The following is a 26,228-nucleotide window of genomic DNA, read 5'->3' on the forward strand; positions in this document are numbered from 1 at the left end:
ACCCACCAGCCTGATGATTTTGAGTGACGTTCTCTTCCTGGCCGCGGGTTTCTCATCTCTAAAGCGAGAGGAAAGGTAAACCAGAAGAGCTCCCCTCCCCGCCCCACTGTGACTCTGTCTGAAACGAGTCAAAACGATGCCTAGACTTGAGAGGGTCCCTATTCCCCCATGAATGGTGTCAGGGACTGGCAGTTCTTTTTACATGGCAGCTCCCAAGAGGCAGTTGTAATAAAGTATCACTTTTGGTGTCCATGTCTGTAGATGAAACAATGCAAATTGATTTATGTCAAATGTGTGGTGTCTTGCAAGTAAGAGGTTTTGTTTACTCCCTAAGGTCTTGCTGACTCAAGGGAACATCAAAGATGGGCTTTGTGCCCTCATCTTAGCCAGTGTGAAAAGTAAGGGGATTTGATCACTTTATCGCAGATCTTGTGCATCAGAATTCATGAATAAGTAGGGTGAAACAAAGCCAGATCCCAGGAAAAGATGTGTGTTTCTCCATCTGAGAAAGCCTAACTGGAAGCTACTGAATAAAGAGCACAAATCCCAGACCGACTGACCTTCCTTCCTTCCTTCCTTCCTTTTTTTCTGGCCGTTCCTATATATGTGATAGTGGTTTATAATTATTCGTAACACTGCAGAAGGAAGAGAGTCACTGTCTCATGATTGTCAGGAATAACATTAGCAGTCTGGGGAGACCAGCCACTGCAGTCTTTTGAAGACTGAGGGGTGCTGAGCACAGATGCCTGGTTTGGATGCACCCCAACCCTGATGAGGGGTGGAGGGCAGGACGAGTGGCTGCTGGACCCATAAAAGTCCCCAATCCTTCTGCCCCATGACAACATAACATCCTAGGTCTCTGTCCCTTTTCCTCTTCCTAAAGTGGACTGAGGCTTTTATACAAGCTTGTTTTTATACAAGTCCTACAGTTCTTCCCTGGAAAGACCCAGATTGGTCAGGAAAGGGTCCTCAGCTCCTGGTAGAAATTTGCTCCTGGCAAGCCAGTGTCTCCCAGATCTCTCCAAGGAAAATCAACTCATATTCTTCCTTTCTGACCTGGAAATCTGGTTTCAGGGGTCCTTGAAAGGTTTCTTAGTGAAGTTTGATTTTTTGTCCCCCCAATTCTGAATCCAGGAAGAAGCTCCTTCTCCAAGGACTAACCAAAGACAGTGCCCTTGGATGGAAATCAGATCCAGAAAGTCTGGTCAGGCAGTGGGCTGGCGAACTGTCATCTGTTGAGGATTGGGGGTGGGGGGCGGGGGTCCTCAGTGAGCCTAGGAGTCATTAGACTTGAGACGTGACTTGTTTCTCAAAGCACAGTATAGTTAGTGGCTGGATGCAGATGAGAGCCCAGCCAAGGACTGTTAGGACCAGTATGCCCGGAGCCTGGCAGCTCTCATATCCAGAATGGGCCACTAAGACTGAAATCCTGGGTCACAGTCTTCCCATTTACCTCATTCATGTTCCTTTTTTTTTTTTCCATTCAGTATTAGGTGATGATTTCTGCTATTAAGTGATGAGAGAGTCAGCAGACTAGTCAAAAGAAAATCTTTATATAAAATGTAAATATTAATATAAATTAACTTGGCATGCAACTTACTAACCCAATGAAATATATATTATTAATATGTTCTCTTAGTGTATAAAGGAAAACTGACTGCCATATTTACCAAATGTTTTCTGTAACCAAACTTGTCTGTAAATATATAATCTGTATAAAAAAAAAGAGTCTAATTTACCATTATTTATGCAATAGAAAAAAATAAAAGTTTTTTTTTCTTTTGAGGAGAGATTCAGTTCATTATCGGTGGTGTGATTTGCAAACCTGCCACGAAATTCGTTCCTGTGACCCTGAAGGGTTAACCAGATCTCTTTGGACGCCAGTCCGGCATCACCCGCTTGCAAGAAGCCACCGGCAAGGGGATCCGGTCTCACGGTGGGGCTTTGGAAGAGAACGATTGACATCAGGGCAACTAAGCTGACTATGGGCCATGTGGTGAGAAATAGGAAACATCTTCTGGCCGGGGGCAGACATGATAATTAAGAAAACTTTGCAGACACCCGAGCTAATGGTATCATCCTCTCGGGATTCCATTTGCCAGATTCTTCCCTAGATTAGCGCTGGGGCATGGCAGCACTTTTCCTTCAACTTTTGGGATTTGCAGTGTTATTTGGCACAAAAAGAGACACCCATTCCCTTATATCAAGAAGTAAACAATGGCCACCAAAGGCTAAATGGCTTGACTAAGAACACTAAGTGAGATCCTGCTTCATTTTGGACCAGAACCTTGGCCTCCTGACCCCAGACACCATGAGGGCATCTTACATTTTCTTTACTTTTCAAAAACGTTATCCCACATTTTCCCACATGTCTTGCACTTAAGCCAAAAAGCTGAGTTTCCATTTGGGTAGAATCTCCCAGGAGACCCTCTTGTTAAGTGTTGCATTTTATATACCTTCTCAGGGGAAAGTTACAAGGTAAAATCACTAAGCATTTGTTATTGTTTAAAAATTCTAAAAATAGAGTGTTCTAGACATAAAACACACGTTTTTCTCTCTGCTGAAGGGGGTCTCTGGCAAATTCCAGTGATAATGACTTGGATTTTATCCTCTCTGATCTGATTTTTTATTTTTTTTTTATTATAAAGGAGCATTTAGTCATGAATATTTATTCTCCTGGGGTAATTACCCCAGCAGGGACTGTCCTACAGGATAAAAGTCCCACTAGGGGGCTGACAAACCCCTGACCACAGAGATAATGAAGCCTGAACATTGGCCCAACCCTGGTCATATCCAAGGTAAAACAAAGTGCTCCCTCAAGTTGTGAACATACCTTTGAATCCCACTGGGATTTTTCCATAATTTTCGTGATAAGTGAATTTCAGAGGCTTTTCTTTGTTCATCTGTGATCCAACCATGTGCCCAATGAAAAAGCTGTTCCCATAGCTTCTCCTGCCAATTCTGGAAGGTCCACCTGTAGTAAGTAGCTTAGCCTTGGGCTGCCTGGGCTGACGTGTGGACCTGCCATGTTTCCAGGCGTATCTTACACACGTTGGTTTTATTTCAACCCAGCGCACCTAGGCTTCAATCACTGAGCAATGGGCAGAGGAAGGAAGCCAACGCGTTCCAGCCTACACTGCTAAGCGCCCCCAGGTCCTGGAGCATCGCACTTGGGGCCATGCTCTAGCCCCCAAGCATCAGCCACTGTGTGGCCAGAAGGCTCTTCTGGCTTGGGAGATGTTCCGCAATCAGCCCTGCAGCTGTGCTCAGGGTCAGCCAGAACCCTGCTCTCACTTTCAAGTTTCCTAGGATGAAGAGGGAAGAGGCAGGTGCCTCCGTGCCGAAGAGCTTCAGGGCTGTGGGAAGATGCTGGCTCAGACCCTATGGGGTGCATTGCCTGAAGTGGCTGGCCAGGGATCAGGAGCCATTTCCTCCAGTGGCCCCTGAGAATTGATCTCGGGAGGTATTTGCTGGGAGTGGTCTCCAGGCTCCGGGCTGCAGCTGTAGCCCACAGGCCCTGTGCCCAGCAGTAGAGACGTGTGTGGGGCTGCAGAGACCTCTGCTCTCACTCCCAGGGAGGTGCCGCCGGCTTAGAAACTGGAGACTCTTGATGGGCTTCCCTCCTGCCTTTCCAATGCCAAAGCCATGGCCGCCAGGCTGTCCCTAGGAAGCCGAGGGGTGGGCGTGGTGTATGCCGAGTAGATGACATTTCCCCTTCCCCCGTTTTCCCTGAGATTCATCTGGATGGCAGCGGGGTAAAACTGAGCAGAAAAAGGGAATGAATTGTCTAGTGTGTGAACGATATCTCAATAAAGCTGTTACGAAAAATGAGCACAAAAGAAGCCTTGAACCAGAAAAAGAAGCAAGAGGTGGTCGCACGGGGATGGCTCCGAGCCTCTTACATGTGCGTGAGCCTCAGGTTGTGATCTAGGGCACCTGGCTTCTCCCAGTTGCCTGGGGCAGAAAGCCCTGCACCTCAGAAGCAATGGCAGACCAGGCATGAGCACACCCCCTTGAACAGGCTCGGCTCTCCCCAGCCTTTCGGCACGAAGAGGAGCAGACCTGATCTTCACGTGCTTGAGCCTCCGTGGTCCAGGAACCACGTGGCCTGGTTTCTTCTTGATCAGTGTCTCTCCAGCGCCAGCCCTGTTCCTTCCACCAGGCTTCTCTTCCAAGGGTGAAGTGTCAAGTCGAGCAAAGAGAACTTGGGTCGGGGGCAGCACTGGAGGTGTCTGCAGTGCCATCATGTAAGGGAGGAATGGGTGGTTGTGTGCGGGGCAGGGGCGGGTTATGCAGACTCCAGGTCATCTGTAACCGTGGATGAACAGATGACCTCAGCCCTGTGACTAAAACAAGCTTCTTAGCCACACAACAACTTACTTTGCTCGTCATTTTATTTCTAGCACCTAATATTGTGCCCAGCACATAGTAAGTCCTCAATAAATATCTGCTAAATAAATACACCGGATTGCCTCAAATTGCCCAGATATCCAAATTCGTTGCTGGCACAAGGTTCCTGTGCTCTCCCTTCCCACCAACACCTTCCTTCATCCCCCATCCCTGCACCCTGGTTCCCACGCCTTTGTCGAAATCAGGTAAGCCTGGGTTTCCATGTTTGTTGATTTCTTAGTTTTTCCAGCCTGTCTAGGAATTCTTCATCCTCTTTGAGAAGCTACGTTCAGCCCGTTTAGCCTCTCGAAGCTGGCATCTGGTGCCAAAGAACGGGGCTCTCCTCTGGCTCTCCCATCACCCTCCCTGAAAGCCACAGCATCTGTCCCCTTGGCTTGGTCTCAGCTGGGATCAAGGTCTTCATAGGCATAACGCACAGCCCTTCCTGGGCTGGGGTGGATGCGGGCCTGCCCCCTGCTCTACAAGACTCCCTCCTCTTACCTCTGCAAGGTCTCCCTCAACACCTGCTGACCGCCAATCCCACCGGGTAGCACTGGCCACATAGTGGCCACATAGAGACCCATTTGGGTAACTGGCAAGTGTTGACCGGGTACTAACAGGATGCAGATAGAAACGTTAACCAGACACCGGGAGCCTATGGTCTAGTAGAAGGAACAGACGAATAAGCCTGTGATTACAGCCCAGGGTCAAGAGCCCTATGGAAGGGTTCACCACAGAAGATTACAGCAATACAAAGAAGGGGCATCACTCATGTTAAAACATGTTTTTATTTTAAATTATGAAATATTTCAAACATACATAAAACAGACAACAGTATACCTATCATCCACATTTGATAGACGTCAATGTTTTGATTGAGATTTCTCTCTCTCACTCTCAAACCCTATCTCCCTCCCCTTCTTCTACCTCCCCTCCCTCTCTTAAGAAATCAAACCTCAAGATGCTGTGGATACTGCAGTTCAATTCTATCATTCACTGTTCCCCTCCCTTTTCTGATATGACCACCTACTTGAAATTGCTTGTTCCCATTTATATATATGTTTTTAAAGATTTTATTTATCTATTTGAGAGAGAGAGCAAGCACAGGCAGGGGCAGAGGGAGAAGCAGACTCCCCACTGAGCAGGGAACCCAATGCAGAACTCGATCCCAAGATCCTGGGATCACGACCTGAGCCAAAGGCAGACGCTTAACTGACTGAGCCACCCAGGTGCCCCTATTTATATTTTTTGCAGGGGAATTCTTAGAGGGGCAAGACAAAGAAGTTAGCCAGGCAGAGGGGGGCAGTGCCTTGCAGGCAGAGGGATCAGCATATGCAAAACCCAAGGCATGGCGTTACTTGGCTGAGAGACTAGTTGGAAGACTTCATATTAATCCAAGGGAGATATATGATGGTGGCCCTGGAAGGTGAGAGTGGGGATGGAGAAAGAAGGCAGGACCTGGAGAGATTTGGGGAAATGAGTCCACAGTGCCCGGTGGTTGATTTCGTATGTGGCTTGATGGAGAAGAATGGTTAAAGCACACCTAGATTTCTGGTTTGAGAAGGGGTGCAGGCGTCATTGAATTTAAGTCATGATTAATTTGAGGAGCTTTTAAGGTATCCAACTGACATCAGATAGCAGACAGAGAGATTTGGGCTCAATAGCTTTTGCTGCAGAAAAACAAGTGGCAGTTTGGTCTGTCTGCCCTGGAAAAGCTGGAGAAAAAGGCAGCCACCTAAACAAGTTTGTTTTCATACCTTTCCGATCCATGTCTTCCTTCCTTCTCCACCTTGTGGCAAGAGAGAAAACTGCAGCCTGCCTGGGTTAGTGACCACCATTCAAGCGCTGGGACGTCCCCATACCCAGAGTTCCGGTAAACTGCTCACTTCCCTTTCAGTTCTTTGGTGTCATATAGACCCAGCATCAGCCTGCCCCTCCAGGAACTGGGCAAATGAGGAGGTTTCGTGCCAATGGCAGGCTGGAAGGTCAGAATAAAATCAAAGCCATTTCTGAGAAGGAAACCGGCTGGTGTCATGGAGACAGGGCATCGTGCCTGTTTCCACATTACAAGAAATGCTACTGCTGGACTTTGTCCTTGTTTCCTTTGTAGCCACCAACTTACCAGAAAATTTGGGGAGAAACTCTGTAGGGACTTCCTAGGGTCTAAATAGGCAGCGGTGGTTGCTGTGTGATCAGAACACCATCCCAAGAGCGTTGTTCTGCTCAGCTCAGAGCCTTGTTCTGAACAGCCCAGCACAGCCCCGTATAAGCCCCTTTACAATGTGCACACCTAAGCAGTCAGTCAATCAAACTCTCAACCATGAGCCCACCGTCCCACCACACACATGGCTAATCTTGACCTTAGCTCAATTATTTAACAGATTCTTTGCCAAACCTGGGTTTTCACAAATGATTTCCAGGAAATGTGAGGGTTGAAATCAAGTTGAACTCATGTGGTTTTGCTCTTTAACTTGAGGTTCCTCTGTGATTTCTGGAAGATCTTGCTGCTCTGACTTCAGCAACCTCTACTGGTTGCTTGTTTTGACTCTGGGAAGCTCCGAGGTAATCTATCCTATTAAACCCAAATAGAATGTTGGCAAGAGGCTCAGCATCAGCCCACACTAAAGAATAGTTTATCTTGCCTAAGAAATATAAAATCAAGTATCCATATCATCGGAGCGAATTTTCTTTGCTTGACTTTCTGAAATAATATGCTTTGAACTCCCTTCCCAGAGGTTAAAAAAAAAAAAAAAAAAACGTGAAATTTCTTTGGTTGACTCATTTTGGCAAGACCACTGCCCCTGTCTTCTCTCAGCAAGTTTGGAGACTTCAGAATTTTTATGAGGGTGTTTGAGCATTGAGCCGTTTCTCAAGTGTCCTCACTGCAACCACATATTACCACATGTCACATATTGAAGCCCTGGGAATCAGTTTACACCCACTTGTCAGGATAGAAACCTTCAGTGTGAAAACTGATGTGAAATATGAGACCCTCACAACACAATTTGATTACTGGAATGACTTCTGGCTTTATGTGGATGTTCCTTAGTTTCCAAATACAGTAGTCCCCCTTATATGTGGAGGACACATTCCAAGACCCCCCAGTGAATGCCTGAAACCACATTTAGTACCAAACCCTATATATACTATGGATTTTTCTATACATGCATACCTATGATAAAATTTAATTTATAAATTAAGTACAGTAAGAGATTAACAATAATAAGGATAAAATAGAATAATTATGACAATATATGTAATAAATATATACATGTGGCCTCTCTTTCTCTTGCTTAAAATATCTTATTTTTCTGCACTCACCCTTCTTGTGGTGGTGTGAGATGATAGAATGCCTACGTGATGAGATGAAGTGAGGGGAATGAGGTAGGCATCATGACATAGCATTGGGGTACTATCATCTGCTTTTAGACCACAGTTGATACAGGTAACTGAAACAACAGAAAGTGAAACCATGGATAAGGGGAAACTACTATATATCTTAGCTTAACTACTTACTAGTAACTGTCTGGCAAGTTACCCGTCTGCCATTCCACAAAGCAAAGAAAGACAGCTATTCATGAGGGACTTCTAGTGTCTTATCATGGTATTTTTTTTTCCTCATGCTTTTCCTTACTTCATTGTTTAATCTTAGTGTAAAAGCCACTCAAGAAGTTATATGCATGACTAAAAGATAATGCTTCATTGTCCTTCTCCTGAGTTACCATTAAAATAATCATGAAGATGTAAAAATAGAAGGGAAAATATAATACTGGAAACCAAAGATAAGAGTTTGGAGGGAAGTTTCTAATAACTGCAGAACCAATGAGACTAAATGAAGAAATATAATGGATTATCAACTCACATTCCACCTTCTGAGTCATAATAACTTTGAGAAACTACAAGTGGTAGGGAGTCTACAGTCAGCTTAAAGTAGAACAAGCTATGTCTCATCTCTCTGATTTATTTTTTTAAGATTTTATTTATTTGAGAGAGAGAAAGAGAGTGAGTACGTGCAGAGGGAGAGGCAGAGGGAGAAGTAGACTCCCCGCTGAGCAGGGAGCCCAATGCAGGGCTCAGTCCCAGGACCCTGGGATCATGACCTGAGCTGAGGGCAGATACTTAACCAACTGAGCCACCCAGGCACCTCCATCTCTCTGATTTAATAAAGGTCCCTTCTCTTCATTACTCCCTACAACTGTGGTTTAGGGGAGCCGGAAACTCTCCATCATAGGGATATTTGCTATATTCTCCTTGAACTCATCTGGGGAACACAGACTAAGGCCTAACAGCTGATCTCTCAGTAGAAACCATGAAGGCCCAAAGGTAATGGTATGATATACTCAAAGTGCTGAAAGAAAAAAAACCTCAGTTGCAAATTCTATAGCTACAGAAACTAGACAGTATAAATGCATTTTTGTTTGTAAGTCCTCTTTTTTTATCTGATTTAAAAGACAACTGCATAAAGGAAATAATCGTAAATCTATGTTGATGGGCACATAATGTGTAAAGGTATAATTTGCAAAAATGATAGCATGGGGGAACCAAGATATTATAGGAACAAAGTTTTTGTATACTATTGGGAAACTAAGTTGGTATTAATCTGAACTAGTTTATTATGAATTAAGATATTAATTGCAATTCCTAGGGAAACCTCTCAGAAAATAACCCCCAAAATAAAGTAAAACAAATGATAAGGGAATTAAAATGGTGTACTGGAAAATCATCTCTAACACAAAAGAAGGCAGGTAGTAATGGAGGATCTAGGAACAAAAAAGACATATAGGAATAAATACTAAAATGACAGAGATTCTTCCTCATTGGTAAATACATTAAACATAAATGGATTAAACTCTCTAAAAGGTAGAGTTTGGCAGAATGGATTTACAAAAATGATCCAACCATAGGCTGTCTGCAAGAGACTTGTTATAGATTCAAAGTTACAAATGATAAGTAAAAGGATGTAAAAAGTTATCCCATGTAAGATATCACAGAACATGGTGGAGTAAGGAGATCCAGAAATCTGTCTTCCACCTAAACAACTATTGAGCTGGCCGAAACTGTCTGAAATAACTAGTTTAGAACTCCGACATCTACTTGAACATTTGTGGTGTCCATGGAAGAGCTTGATAAAGAAGGTAGTAACCTTCAATAAATTCTAGTGAATTATGGCCGTTTGCATAGTGGTTACCAGCCCCCAGCCCCACAGTAGGCAGCTGTGGGGAGAGCAGTCAGCGTTCTGGATGTGGCTACTTGGAACCAACATGGGCAATAAGAATCTTGTCCTCCAAATACAGGCTTGTGTGTTTTAAATTCTTATAGTTGCTTTTGATTGCTGAGGGGCCAGCACAGAGGCTGGCTGTTGTTTCAAACCTCACAGATGGAAATGGTTCCCAGGGAATTTAAAGAGATAGTACTTGTGAGATCATTTCCCCCTTTTGGAACCAGACATTGAAAGACATTCTTATCAGGTCACTGGCTGACCATAGAGATAATGGAACAGAAACTTCAATGACCACATACAACAAAGAATACATACTTTGGAAATAAACGTTGGAAAAGTCACAAATGGAAGTCTACAACCCTCAAACAAGCAAGACTTGGCGATCTCTGAGGAATGGAAGAATTAAATCTCCAGAGTTTCAACAACATAATACTGCAAATGTCCAGTTCCCACCAAAAATTACAAAACATACCAAAAAACAGGAAAGTTTAGTTCATTCACAGGGGGAAAAAAAGAATTTGACAGAAACAATCCCTGAGGAATCACAGATATTGGAAATATTAGTCCAAGATTGCTAAATCAATTGACTTAACTAGGTTCAATAGCTAAAGAAAACCATGGACAAAAAACTAAAGGAAATCAACAAAACAGTGTTATGAACAAAGAGAGTATCATTAAAGAGAAATTATAAAAAGGAATCAAGCAAATTCTGGAGATGAATAGTCCAATAACTGAAATGAAAACCTCACCGGTGGGGTTCAACAGCAGATCTGAACTGGAAGATTAAAGAACTGGCAAACTTGGAGATAAAAACTTTAAAATTATCCAGTCTGAGGAACAGAAAGAAGGAACAACAACAAACGGAGCCAAAGAGACCTGTAGGACTCCATTAAACATACCAACATATGTACTGCAAGAGTCCCGGATGGAGAAGAGAGGGAGATAAAGGGGAAGGAAAAACATTTGAAGAAAGAATGGTCCAAAATTTCCCAAATCTGAGGAAAAACATGAATATACACATTCAGGAACCTCAGCCATCTCCAAGGAGGATAAAATCAAGGAGATCCACATCAAGAAACATCATACTCAAACTGTCAAAATTCAAAGACAAGAAGAGAATTTTGAAAGCAGCAAGAAACAACTCATCACGTACAAGGAATCTCCAGTAAGATTAATAGCTGATTTCTCCTTAGAAGCCCTAGAAGATAGAGACCAACAGATGATTCTCCTTTAAAGCCCAAGGAGAAAATATTTTTCAATCAAGAATTCTATATGTAGCAAAACTACCTGTTACGAATGAAGAAATCCAGATATTTTCAGATAATCAAAAGCTGAAGAAGCTTATTACTAGTGGGCCTGCCATATATGAAATATTAAAGGGAGTCCTTCATGAGGAATTGAAAGAACAGTAAACCTTAACTTGAACTATAAAAAAAAAGACTAGTAATGTTAGCTACATAGGTTAATATGAAATCCAGTATTATTGTACTTTGATATGGTTTGCAACTTCTATTTCTTCTATATGATTTAATAAGCAATAAATAATAGGCATAAAATAAAAATTATAAATCTTTGTCATTGGACATGCAGAGCATAAAGACATAATTTGTGACAATAAAAATATAAAGAGAAAGGGAAGGAGATGTAGAAAATGTAGAAAAATAAGAGTATATACTATTGAAACTAATTTTCTATTATTCAATCTAGGATGTTATCAGCTTAAGGTATTAATTATAATCCCAAAGTAATTCTTAAGAAAAGAACTAAAAAAAAAAAAAGAAAGAAAATGAAACAAGGGAATCAAAATAGTACTCTATAAAAAAAAGCTAAGCAACTAAAAAGGAAATAATGGAGGAATTGAAGAACAGAAAACATGTAAGTGACACGTAAAATAAATAGATAAATGACAGAAGTAAATCCTCTTTTATTAGTAATCACATTAAATGTAAATGAATTCAACCCTCTTGTTAAAGTGTAGAGATAAGCAGAATGGATAATAAAATAGGATCCATCCAAATGCTATCTACAAGAGACTCATTTTAGATATAAGGACATAAACAGATTGAAAGCAAAAGAATGAAAAAAGATCTTCTATGAAAATAGTATCCTAAAGGGAGCTGGCTGGTTATACTAATATGAGGATTTAAATAGGCTTTAAATTTAAAAAATAGGCTTTAATTTTTTTTTAAAGTTTACGAAGACAATGAATATCACTATATTTTGATAAAATGTTTGATACATCTAGAAGGTATAACAAGTATAAACATATACAGACCTAATAACAGAGCCCCCAAACATATTAAGAAAAAGAAAGAAGAAAGAAAGAAAGGAAGAAAGAAAGAAAGAAAGAAAGAAAGAAGAACTGACGGAAGATCTAGACAGTTCTTTAATACTAGTTGGAGAATTCAATACCCCACTTTCAATAATTCACAGAACAATCACACAGATCAACAAGGAAATAGAGGTTTTGAACAATACTATACACTAGGTAGACCTAAAGACACATACAGAACATTACACTCAACAACAGCAGAATACACTTTCCCCCAAGTGCACATAGAACATTATTCAGGTTTAAACATATGTTAGGATGCAAAACAAACAAGTCTTCATAAATTTTTAAAAATTGAAATCATAAAAAGTATATTTTGTAATCACAGTGGAATGACACTAAATCAATAAAGGAAGGAAAACTTGAATATCCACAGCGATGTGGAAATTAAATGTCACACTTCTAAACAACCAATTTCAAGAAATGAATCACAAGGGAAATTAGAAAATATACTGAGACAAATGAAAGTGAAGACACAATATACCAAAATTTATGGCATGCTGCCAAAGCAGTGCTAAAAGGGAAATTTCTAGCTCTAAACACACACACATTAAGAAAGAAAAATCTCAGTCAATAACCTAACTGTATATCTCAAAGCACTAAAAAGAGAAAGTAAAATACACCCAAAAGTAGAAGGAAGGAAATAATTATGACTAGAACATAGACAAATGGAGAGTAGAGAAACAATATAGAAATACAATGAAACCAAAGGCTGGTTCTGTGACAATATTTTTTTATAATGGACAAATTTTTAGCTAGATTAACTGCAAAAAGAAGAGAGTGAAGTTTTAAATTTCTAAAATCAGAAACTAAAGTGGGATCATTACCAATTTTACATAAAGAGAGAAGATTATAAGAGAAAACTATGAACAATTGTTAATATCAAATTTTGATAACTTAAAGAAGTAGAAAAATTCCTAGAAATGCATAATTTATGAGACTGACTCATAAAGAAATAGAAATATGCATGGACCTAAAGCTATAGGAAGGAGATTAAACAAGCAATCAAAAATATCCCAACAAATAAAAACCTAGAGTGGATGGCTTTATGAATTCTACCAGGCAGTTAAAGAAGAATTAACCTAAACCCTTTTTATAATGTTCTAAAAAATTGAAGAGGACAAAATACTTCCTAACTCATTTTATGAAGCCAGCATTTTCTGGATACCAAAGCCAGACAAAGAAAACACACACACATAAACACTAAGGACCAATATCTTTTATGACCATTGATGCAAAAATCTCCACAAGAAAATACTAGTAAAGCAAATTCAGCAGCATATTAAAGTGATTATATACCATGACTAAGTATAATTTATTCTTGAATGCATGGGTGGTTCAATAAATGAAAATCAATCAATGTAATACACCACATTAATAGTATGAAGGAGAAAACACATGATCATCTCAATGCAGAAAAAGCTTTTGGCAAAATTCAAAACCATTTCATGATAAAAAAGAGAAAATAAACAACAACAAGAACAAAAAACTAAGAACAGAAGGGAACTACCTCAATCATGATAAAGGCCTTGTATGAAAAACTCACAGCTAACATTACACTCAATGGTGGAAAACTAAAGCTTTTCCTTTAAAATCAGGAACATGACAAGGATATTGGCTTTCATCACTTCTATTCAATATAGTATTGGAAGTTTTAGCCAGAGGAATTAGGCAACAACAACAACAACAAAAATGAATCCAAACTGGAAACGAAGTAAAATTATTTTTGTTCACAGAAGATATTATCTTTTATGTAAAAACCCTAAAGATTACACACACACACAACTGTAGGAGCTAATAAATTAATTCAGTGAAGCTGAATGATACAAAACCAACATGCAACATCAGTTGTATTTTTATACCCTAGTAATGAATGATTCAAGAAGAAAAGAAAGAAAACAATTCTATTTGCAATAACATCAAGAAGAATAAAATACTTAGGAATAAATGAAATGAAATCAGTACAATATTTGTACATTCAAAGCTACAAAATTGGTGAAAGAAATTAAGACATAAATAATTTAATGCAATCCCTAATCAAAATACCAATGGTGTTTTTTCTTTTTTCTTTTTCTTTCTTCAGAAATGAGAAAAGCATTCTTAAATTATCGAATCTCAAATAGCCCAAATAATTTCAAAACTTACTACAAATCTACAGTAATTAAAAGGGTATGGTTCTGGCATAAAAACAGACATATAAACCGATGAAATAAAATAATTAACCCTCAAAATAAATCTTTACATACATGGTCAATTGACTTTTTGATAAGCATGCCAGCACCATTCTTGGAGAAAGAACAGTCTTTTCAACAAATGGTGTAGAGAAAAGTGGATATCCACATGCAGAAGATTGAAGTTGGATCCTTGCTGTACACCATATATGAAAGTTAGCTCAAAATGGATCAAAGACATAAAATTATGAGTCAAACATAAAACTCCTGGATGAGAAAACAGGGAAAATATTCATGTTATTGGATTTGGCAATGATTTCTCAGATATGACCCCAATTGCATAAACAACAGAAGAAAAAATAGATAAGCAGGATTTCATCAAAATTTTAAAATTTTCTGCATATTATCAAGAGAGTAAAAACACAACCCATAGAATGGGAGACAGTGTTTGTAAATCATATCTCCAATAAAAGATTAATAATCAGAACATATATATATATTTTAAAAACCCCACAACTAAAGACCAGATACCAAACAACCCGATTTAAAAATGGGCAAAGGCATAAATAGACACTTCCCCAAAGAAGATATACAAATAACCAATAAACACATGGGAAGATGCTCAACATCATTAGTTATGAAGGAAATGCAAGTCAAAACAATGAGATACCACTTCACATTCGGTATGATGGCCATTATCAATTAAACAGAAAATAACATATGTCGCTGAGAATGTAGAGTAATTGGAACCCTCATACCCTGCCGCTACCAAACAAAACAGGTATGAGTACAATAATTGTTACTACAGACAAAAAAGGATATATAATGAAAAAAAGGACCAACTCCCCAAAAAGATACAAAAATAAATATACACATACCTAACAGCAGAGTTCCAAAGTATTTGAAGAAGCAAAACTAACAGAATTGAAGGAAAAATATATAATTTTACAATGATATTTGGAGACTTCAATAACCAACTTTCATTAATGGAACAAAAACTAGATAGAAGATCACAAGGAAATAGAAAACTTGAAAACACTATAAGTAGACCTATTAGGCATCTATGGAACACTCTACCCAACATCACAATACACCTTCTTATCAAGTGCATATGGAACATTTTCCAGGAAAGCCATTTATTAGGTTAAAAAACAAGCTTAAATAAAATGTAAAAAAAAAATTAAAATCATGCCATGTATGTTCTTTGACCACGGTGGAATGAAATTAGAAGTCAGAAGGAAAGAAATTTGGAACATTTATAAGTTTGTGGAAATTTAACAACATACTCTTAAATAACGAATGGGTCAAAGAAAAAATCACAAGGGACATTAGAAAATATTTTGAGATGATGAAAATGGAAATGTAACATACCAAAATGTATGAGATTCAGTGAATGCAGTGTTTAGGAAGGAATTTATAGCTGTGAATGCATACATTAAAAAATATTGGCCTCTAATCAGTTACCTACACTTCCATTTTAAAAAGTCAGAAAAAGAAGAGGAAATTAAACCCAAATCAGAGGAAGGAAGGAAACATAAAGATGGAGGGCATATATAAAGTAAATAGACAATGGGAAAACACATGAAAAATCAGTTTAGTTCTTTGCAAAGATCAACAAAATATACAACCATTAGTTAGAGTTACCACAAGGAAAAATAGGGAAGTCTTAGATTACTAAATCAGGGATAAAAAAGAAACAGAAAGGATTATGGCAGAACACTATGAACAATTGCCTTCTAACTATTTAGAAGACCTAGATGAAATGAACAAATTCCTGGAACTACGTAAACTACCAAAACTGACTCAAGAAAAAACAGAAATCTTTTCTGAACTTGGCATTTTGTTTTGTTTTAAAGATTGTATCTACTTATTTGAGAGAGAGAGAGAGCGCGCGCGCACACAGACAAGCATGGGGAGGGAGAAGCAGACTCCCTGCTGAGCAGGGAGCTTGATGCAAAAACTCAATCCCAGGACCCTAGGATCATGACCTGAACTGAAGGCAGACACTTAACTGACTGAGTCACCCAGGTCCCCTTGTACTTGAGATTTTGAATTGAACGTTTCTATGATAAGACATCACATCAGTAATAAAAAACCTCCCAACAGAGTAAAGTCCAGGACCAGATGGTTTCACTGGTGAATTCCACTACATGTTTAAAGAAGAATTAACATAATCCCTCTCAAAATCTTTGTGAAATAGGTAAGAGAGTACTTCATAACTCATTTTATAAGACCAATATTATCTTGATTCCAAAGGCTAGACAAAAACATCCCATGAAAAAATTATAGATCAGTATTCCTTTTGATTATGACATGCAAACTCTCAGCAAAATTCTAGCACATCAAATCCAGTAGCATATAATACAAATTATACACTGTGACTAAGTGAATGTATCTTAGGAATGCAAGATTGTTTTATGATCCAAAATCATCAATTAATGTAATACTCCATGTCAACATAACAAAGGAAAAAACCTCATGATCTTGTCAATACTCTCAGGAAAAGCATTGATGGGGCACCTGGGTGGCTCAGTTGGTTAAGCGTCTGCCTTCGGCTCAGGTAATGAATCCAGGGTGCTGGAATCAAGCCCCACATTGGACTCTCTGCTCAGCGGGAGCCTGCTTCTCTCTCTCCCTGCCACTCCCCCTGCTTGTACTCTCTCTCTGTCAAATAAATAAATAAAATATTTTTTTAAAAAAAAGGAAAAGCCTTGATAAAAGCTAACACCCTTTCATGATTAAAAAAAAAAAAAAGCTCAAAAACCTAAGAATAGAAGGGAGCTTTCTCAACTTGATAAAGGGCATCTAGAGAAAACGCACATCTGAAAATTTACTTAATGGTGAAAAACTGAAAGCTTTTTCTTTAATATCAGGAACTAGATAAGGATATCCACTCTTGATACTTCTATGTAACACTGCACTGGAGGTTTGGGCCAAGAGAATTGGGAAAGGGAGAAAAAGTCACTCAGATTGTAAAGGAAGAAGTAAACCTATTTCTGTTTCCAGATGCAATAATCTTCTATGTAGAAAACTTTAAACAATCCATACACACAAAAAGTATTAGAACTAACAAATAAGTTCAGCAAAATTGCAAGATACAGTATTAATATATAAAAATTGTATTTATATACACTAACAATTAACAGTCCAAATATGAAATCAAGAAAACAATTCTGTTTACAATAATATCAAAAAGAAGAAAATACTTCAAAATAAATTTAACCAGAAAAGTGCAAAGCATGGGGAGTGCCCAACTGGCTCAGTCAGTAGAACATTTGATTCTTTTTTTTTTTTATTAAAGATTTTTTATTTATTTGAGACAGAGAGAATGAGAGAGACAGAGAGCACATGAGAGGGGGGAGGGTCAGAGGGAGAAGCAGGCTCCCTGCCGAGCAGGGAGCCCGATGCGGGACTCGATCCAGGGACTCCAGGATCATGACCTGAGCCGAAGGCAGTCGCTTAACCAACTGAGCCACCCAGGCGCCCATGAACATGTGATTCTTGATCTCAGAGTCATGAGTTTAAGCCCCATGTTGGGTGTAAAGCATATTTAGAAAACAAAAGTGCAAGGCTTATAGTCTGAAAATTGCAAAATATTGTTTAAAAAAAATAAAAGTGATCTAAATGGAAAGACTATTCTATATTCATGCATTAGAAGATTTAATATTATTGTATGGGGATTAACATAAGAATAAAAAAAATTAAAAAAATTTAAAAAAATTTAAAAAAAAAGAAGATTTAATATTATTAAGGTGGTAAAAGTTCCCAAATACAGCTTCAATGAAATTGCTAACAAAATTCCACTGCCTTTTTTGCAGAAATTGATAAGTTGGTCCTGAAGTTCAGATAGAAATGCAAGGGACCCTAAACAACAAAAACAAACTTGCAAAAGAAGAATCACGTTAGAAGACTCACATTTCCCAATTTCAAAAGTTACCACAAAATCACAGTAATCAAAAAGGTGTAATGCTGGCATAGGGATATATATATAGACCAATGAAATAAACTGAGAGCCCATAAATAAGTCTATACATTTATAACCAAATGAGTTTTGACAAAGGTGTTGACCATTCTATGGGAAAAAGAACAGTTTTTCCAATAAATGATTTGGGGACAGCTGGATAGCCACATGCAGAAGAATGAAGCTGGTCTCTTTTCACATCATATAGAAAAATCCATTTTGAGTGGATCAAAGATCTAAACTAAAACAATGAAACTATTAGGAGAAAAAAATAGGTTTAGATCTTCATGACCTTGGATTAAGCAACATTGTTTTAGATATGACACCAAAAGCACAAGCATCCAAAGGAAAAAACAGATAAATTGCACTTCATAAAAAATAAAAACTTTTATACATTGAAGAAAACTATCAAGAAAATGAAAAGACAACCCAAGGAATGGTAGAAAATATTTAGAAATTATATATCTGATAAGGATTTAGTATTCAGAATATATGAAGAACTACCACCATTGTAATAGTTCTTTCACAAGAAAAAGAGGAATAATTAAACTTTTAAAGTAGGCTAAGGACTTAAATGTTTAACTTTCCAAAGAAGATATGGTCAGGGGCGCCTGGGTGGCTCAGTTGGTTAAACGACTGCCTTCGGCTCAGGTCATGATCCTGGAGTCCCGGGATCGAGTCCCGCATCGGGCTCCCTGCTCGGCGGGGAGTCTGCTTCTCCCTCCGACCTTCCTCCCTCTCATGCTCTCTGTCTCTCATTCTCTCTCTCTCAAATAAATAAATAAAATCTTTAAAAATAAATAAAAATAAAAAAGAAGATATGGTCAATAAACACATGAAAAGATGCTCAACATCATTAGTCATTAGAGAAATGCACAGTGAAACCTGAGTGAGGTATCATTTCATACACACTAGGATGGCTATAATTTTTTTTATGAAAATGACAAGATTTGATTAGGACATGGAAAATTTGGAACAATTTCGGCAATTCAATTGTCAACAATTTTATACATTCTGGTGGGAATGTAAAATGATACAGCTGCTGTGGAAAACAGTTTGGCAAAGTAGTAAACATAGAGTTACCATATGACCCAGTAATTCTACTTCTAGGTATATATCCAAGAGAATTGAAAACATATGTTCAAACAAAACTTTGCACAAAAATGTTCAGAGTAGCATTATTTATAATTACCAAAAAAAAAAAGAAATGACACATATGTCCATCAACTGATCAACGAATAAACAAAATGTGGCATATCAACACAATTAAATATTATCTAGCTATAAAAAGGAATGAGGTACTGATACAAGCTCCCACATGAATAAACTTTGTAAATATTATTCTAAATGAAACAAGTCATGAAGTAACAAAAGATCATATATCATATTCTATTTTTATGAAATGTCCAGAAAGGGCAAATCCACAGAGACAGAGAGCAGGTTAGTGATTGCCAGGAGTGGCAGGAGTGGGGAATGGGAATGACTTGTTATAGGTACAGGGTTTCCTTGTGAGGTGATGAAAATATTCTGGAACTACGTAGTGGTGATGGTCATGCAGCATTGTGAATATACAAAAATACCACTGAATTATTACTTTAAAATGCTAAGTTTTATATTATGTGGATTTTATCTTACCTAAAAAATTACCAAAAAAACCACATTAAAACAAACAGTAGAATCAATAAAATTAAAATTTGGTTCTTTGAAAAGATCAACCAAAATTGACAAATCTTTAACTAAATTGAGAGAGGGGGGAGAAAAAAAACCCCTCAAAGTCCTAAAATCAGGAGTGAAAGAAGAGACATCACTACCGACCTTACAGAAATAAAAAGGATTGTAAAGAAATACTATGAACAACTGTATGACAAACACAAAGTACCAAAACAGAATCAAGAAGAAATTGAAGATAAAATAAACTTATAAAAAGATTGAATTAGGGACGCCTGGGTGGCTCAGTCATTGGGCATCTGCCTTTGGCTCAGGTCATGATCCCAGGGTCCTGGGATCAAGCCCCGCATCAGGCTCCCTGCTCAGCGGGAAGCCTGCTTCTCCCTCTCCCACTCCCCCTGCTTGTGTTTGTGCTCTGGCTCTCTCTCACTTTCTGTCAAATAAATAAATAAAATCTTTAAAAAAAAAAAAAAGATTGAATTAAAAAATTTAAAACTTCTCATAAAGAAAATCCAGGACCAGATGGTCCCACTGGTCAGTTCTATCATACATTTAAAGAAGTATTAACACCAGTCATCTTCAAAATATTCCAGTAGATGAGGAGAAGCACTTCACATTTCACTGTTGCTTTTTTTTTTAAATTTTATTGTTATGTTAGTTACCATACACTACATCATTGGTTTTTGATGTGGTGCTCCACAATCCATTGTTTTTGTATAACACCCAGTGCTCCATGCAGTACGTGCCCTCCTTAATACCCATCACTGGGCTAACCAATACCCCCTCCCCTCTAAAACCCTGTTTGTTTCTCAGAGTCCATCGTCTCTCATGGTTCATCTCTCCCTCCAATTCCCTCCCCCTCATTTTTCCCTTCCTTCTCCTAATGTCCTCCATGCTATTACTTATGTTCCACAAATAAGTGAAACCATATGATAATTGACTTTCTCTGCTTGACTTATTTCACTTAGCATAATCTCCTCCAGTCCCATCCATGTTGATGTAAAAGTTGGGTATTCATCCTTTCCTGATGGCTGAGTAATATTAATTACTATAAGTAATATTAATTACTCAGCCATCAGAAATTAATGGAATATTACTCAGCCATCAGAAAGGATGAATTAATGGAATACTACTCAGCCTTTACATCTCATTGTATGAGACTAGCATTAACCTGACTCCAAAGCTAGTCAGAGTTCACAATAAAAAGGGAACTGCCAACCAATATTCATTATAAATATACAATAGCCCTCAACAAACTATTGGTAAACTACACCTAACAGCATATAAAAAGGATTATACACCATGACCAAGTGAGTTTTATCTTAAGAATGCAAGGTTGATTTAACATCAAAGAAATCAGTGTAATACACCATATCAATAGCATAAAATATAGAATCCTCGTGATCATGCCAATAATTGTAAAAAAGGCATTTGATAAAATTCAACATCCTATTTTATGTTAAAGACACCCAACAAATTAGGAATAGAAGGGAGCTTTCTCAACCTGCAAAAATCCATAGCTAATAGGGTACTTAATGATGAAAGACCAAAAACTTTCCCTCTAACATCAGGATGAAACAAGGATGTACATTCTTACCACTTCTTATAAATATTGTACGGGAAATTTTAGTCAGGGCAATTAGGGAAGAAAAAAAATTTAAAGTATCCAGTCTAGGAAGGAAGAAGTAAAACTCTCTCTAGACATTCCATGTTTAATGATCAGAAGACTTAATATTGTAAAGATGGCAATTCCTCAAATTGTCTACAGATTCAACACAATAATTACCAAAATCCCCATCTGGCTTTCATGCAGAAATTGACCAGCTGATCCCAAAATTCATATGGAAATACAAGGTACCTCCAGAGAGTCAAAACAATCTTGAGAAAAACGTTGGAGAATTCACCAATTCACATTTCAAAACAATTAAATGGTAATAAACTATACAGTGATACTGGCACAATGATGGACATAGATATCAATGAAATAGAACTCAAAGTCCATAAATAAACTATGTTTATGGTCAACTGATTTTCAACAAGGATGCCAATAAAATTCAGTGGGAAAAAGAATAGTCTTTCCAATAATGGTGCTGGGACAACTAGATATACACATGCAGAATAATAAATTTGCTCCCCTACCTCACATCATTCAGAAAAATTAACTCAAAATGGAGCAAAGACCTTAGTATAAGACCTAAAGCTGTAAAATTCTCAGAACATAAGAGTAAATCTTTGTGACCCTTGGTTTGGGCTAAGCCTAGGGTGCTGCTTATATTCTTTTTCTCTAAATAGGTGAGAGACCACACAATGTTCATTTGACAGTAATATAAAACCTGTATTTCCATGCTTATTCAATTTCACTATTTACAAAATTAAAAAGAAAAAAGTATAAGAAATCTTACCTCACACCATTAAAAACATTAATTTGAAATGGATCATACATAGTCTTCTCTGTGGAAGATTAAGTAATAAATCTTCAGTAAGAAAATACAGCAAAATTCTTTAGGACCTCACAAATAATCGAGGAGATCATAAATTGGTAGAGTATATCCAGAGAAAGCTTGCTGTCTTTGGCCTTAAATTTATATATACTCTTTAGGGGTGCCTGGCTGGCTCAGTCAGTAGGGCATATAACTCTTGATCTTGGGGTCATGAATTTGAGCCCCTCATTGGGTGTGGAGATTACTTAAAAATGAAGTCTTAAAAAAATTTATATATACACTTTAACCCAACTATTTCACTTCTTGTTACAAGAATATTCATTACAGTGTTATTTCTGCTATAAAAATTTGGGAAGCAGTTTATATGTTTATATGTCTCAATAGTGAGCATATTAAATAAACTATGAAATATCCATACAATAGATTATAGTGCAGCTCTTAAAGTTATAGAATATTTAATGCATAAAAAATATTTACAAAATAATGTATAAAAACCATGTTCAAAGTGTGTATAATATATATTTTTTTATTTTCATATCCATGTTTTTTCCCTGTATAGACAGGAACCTTGATGACTAATCACTAAAATGGAGGACCCATGTCTCCCTCCTCTCCCACTTTCAGAATCCTAGTCAAATGTCATCAGAGGTAGAGAAAGGCCATCAGAGACCCTGTGGTTTTGACAAACGTCCAGAAGATGGAAGGGAGGTTATATTAGTGGGTAAATGAACTCGGTGGGGGCAGGGGTGGGGTGTCCAAGCACCAGAGGCTGGAGAGAAAGCTGCAGGGAAGAGAATGTACATTGCTGGATGGACATGGAGAGACCCTAAGCCTGAGTTCCATGTGCAGAGTACATGCTGGGTCGATATGCAGAGAATGTAAAGGACTATTTACAGAATGACTTTGTAAGTTGGCCCCACCCAATTAATACAATGTGGGAGTTCATTTTTACCATATAATTTACCAAAAATAAATGTTAAGTCATGCTATCAGTGTTAATGACAGTGATTGATAGCTTCATATATTGTTGGTAGAGCTATCAACTGGAGAAGGTTTTTTGGAAGGCAATTTGTCAGTACTTATGAAAAATTGAAATATATGTATTATTCAACCAGCACCTCCACTTCTGGCTTTTAGACATCTGTCCTACTCAGTGGGCATAAAGGTACATGTTGAAGATGCACATCATGGCATTTTTCAGAAGAGCAAAAAAAAATTGAAATTCAAATGTCCATCAGTAGGGTAATTATTAAATACTTGATGGTGTACCCATTCTGTGGCAATTTTCTCAAGCTTTAGAAATAATCATTTATGTACAGACACAAAAGGATTTCTAATAAATATTGTTAAGCTGTAGAACAGTAAATGCTGTATCAACCAGTTAATGGGAAAAACCTCAATTATACACTTTTAATTTGTGAATATCTACTGATATAAAGCATGCCTAAGGATGTATACCAAATTATTAACAGTAATTCCCCCTGGGGAGAGGAGTTGGGATAATGGAGGAGATTTAATTCTTATCTCCCTACCCTTCTGTAGTTCATGTTTTATTTCAATTAGAAAATATTGGTTTTTGTTGAAGATTTTATAAAAGCACACCATGATTACATTCCTATATCACTGGTGTTCTTTTATTAAATTAAGCAGTGGGAAAAAAAATTGCTGTGCTAAAGAGTCTACCTAGTGAAAGGACTTCTCTTTTTTGAATTTCAAGGATAAAGTAAAAAGTCTTATATGTCTACAAATAAATGATAAAAAAAGAGGTGGTTTACCTCCAAAGCGAAATAAAATTCGGCTGTTCTAAGAACCTCTAGATATCAGAAAGCAATATAGTGCTGTCTCTATCAGTGCTGTCTGGTAGACCTTTCTGTGATGAGAATGTTCTCTGTCTGTGCTGTCCAATACAGAAACCACAAGTCACACATGGCTATCACGTGGCTACCAAGTACTTGAAATGTGGCTAGTGCAAATGAAGAACTGATGATTTAGTTTACTTAATATTAATTCTTCTAAATTGAAATTTACACAGCCACATGTAGCTAGTAGTTACTGTACCAGAGATAATGTACACTTAAAAACAATCAGGTTGTGTATCAACAACCTGAGAGAGAACTCAAACTTATCTGCCTCAAAAATGAAGACCTTGTCACATAAAAGGACCAGTGATGAAGCCCAGGAGAGCTTAGTGGAGCTGGTGCTAAATAACTGTGGCCCCAACCCCCCAAACTGAAAGAGATCTATATAGTAAAATGAGAGCAATAAAAATGTAATAACATTAAAAATGATTACTATAAGCACTTTGCTAAGTATTTTTTAATCTCATTTAATCCTAAGAATCGCTGTATGAAGCAGATTTTATTATTAATCCCGGTATGTCGTCAAAACAATGGGGGTTTAGAGAGTTTAACTATCATTCTCAAGGTCACACAAATCATGCAAGTAGCAGATCCTTGATTTAAATCTAATTCTCTGTGACTCTCAGATTAAATTAATGAAGACCCAGGAAGAGATGGGAAGGGGAGATGTTAAGAAAGGACACTTTTTCTCCTCATTTTATATAAAAGGAGAAAACGCTTGCAGATTTTTCCTAACTTGGAATTATAGAAATAAAAATTTAAGAATGTGTTTTTAAAATGTAATACTTGTTTCAAAAAGATATAAACATCTAAAAATATTGCAGGATGTAATAGTAGACTGAAACTCTGTAATGATTATTTTGAAACAGACATGTCAATATGAACTCATGATTTTTCATTTTAACATATCCCCTGGCTTTGGGGCACTTGGGTGTCACAGTCCGTTAAGCATCTGACTCTTGGTTTCAGCTCAGGTCATGATTTCCGGGTCATAGGATTGAGCCTGTGTGGGACTTGCGCTCAGTGCAGAGTCTGCTTAAGATTCTCTCTCCCTCTCCCTCCCCCTCTAATAAATAAATCAATTTTTTAAAAAACCATATCTCCTGACTTTTTCCACGAAAGGGTATAGAAGAAAAGATGTTCTTATAGAAATGAGGACACCTGGTGACCAGAGTTTGGTTTCTAAATGCCACCAAAAGGAACCAGGTTGATTCTAGAGGCTGGGCTGGGAAAATACAAAGTGAACCCAGGACATATTGTTGTGCCAGTTTATTAAGCAAATTTCAAAGAATAGTGGGGATGCACCAGAGTTCAGCAGGAAGGGATGCCACTGGCCAAATCTGGAACAATCTGAACATCAAAAAGAGAAGAGAGACTATGATGGCTTTTAACACCATGAATAAAAAATTATGAGTTAGTAGTCACATTGGGAGAGAGAGTTGGGGAGGGGGAAGGAGAGAGGTGAAAAGAGAAAGCAAAGATGGGAAAATGTTAATTATTGAATTTAGATCAAGCGTATATGTGCGTTCATTTCACTATTTCTTTCAATATTTCTATATGTCTAAAAACTTTAAAGATATGGGAGAGAGGACAACAGTACTTAAAATTTATATAATAAAAAGCAGATAAAAAATATACTTAAAAACATCTTAAAGCCACATGACAAATGAGCTCCCTACTAGAGAGAGGAAATGCTCATCATTAAGATCAACAAAAAATATACGAGACAAAATGGAGTAACTAGGACTGATCATCCTCCATGAAACCATCACAAAATCAAACAAAAGGACACCTTGGCTCTAAGACACTGGACATCAGACAGAGCCTCGTGAGCTTCCTGACTTGAAAATTTGGAGCAGGGCACTTGCAGATGGCAGGGTGGCTACAGGTCACAGGCAGAGGACCAAAGAGAAAACAGCCACACAGAGAAGACTCTGAGGGCCTGCAGAGCATTTCCTGCAGGATCCAGTTGCTGATCATCAAACGTCTTTAAGGACACTATCAGATTCTGGGAGTCAAATCCTCAAATAATGCCTGTTCCCAACATCCAGGGTAGAAACCTCATAAATCACCAATTATGAACATTAATTCAAGTACTGAATTAGTTTTTTAGGACTGCTGTAACAAATGATCACAAACTGGGTGGCTTAATACAGCAGAAATTTATTCCCTCACAGCCCTGGAGG

The sequence above is a fragment of the Neomonachus schauinslandi genome, chromosome 5 (assembly GCF_002201575.2).
Source record: "Neomonachus schauinslandi chromosome 5, ASM220157v2, whole genome shotgun sequence".
In the NCBI taxonomy this organism is placed as follows: domain Eukaryota; kingdom Metazoa; phylum Chordata; class Mammalia; order Carnivora; family Phocidae; genus Neomonachus; species Neomonachus schauinslandi.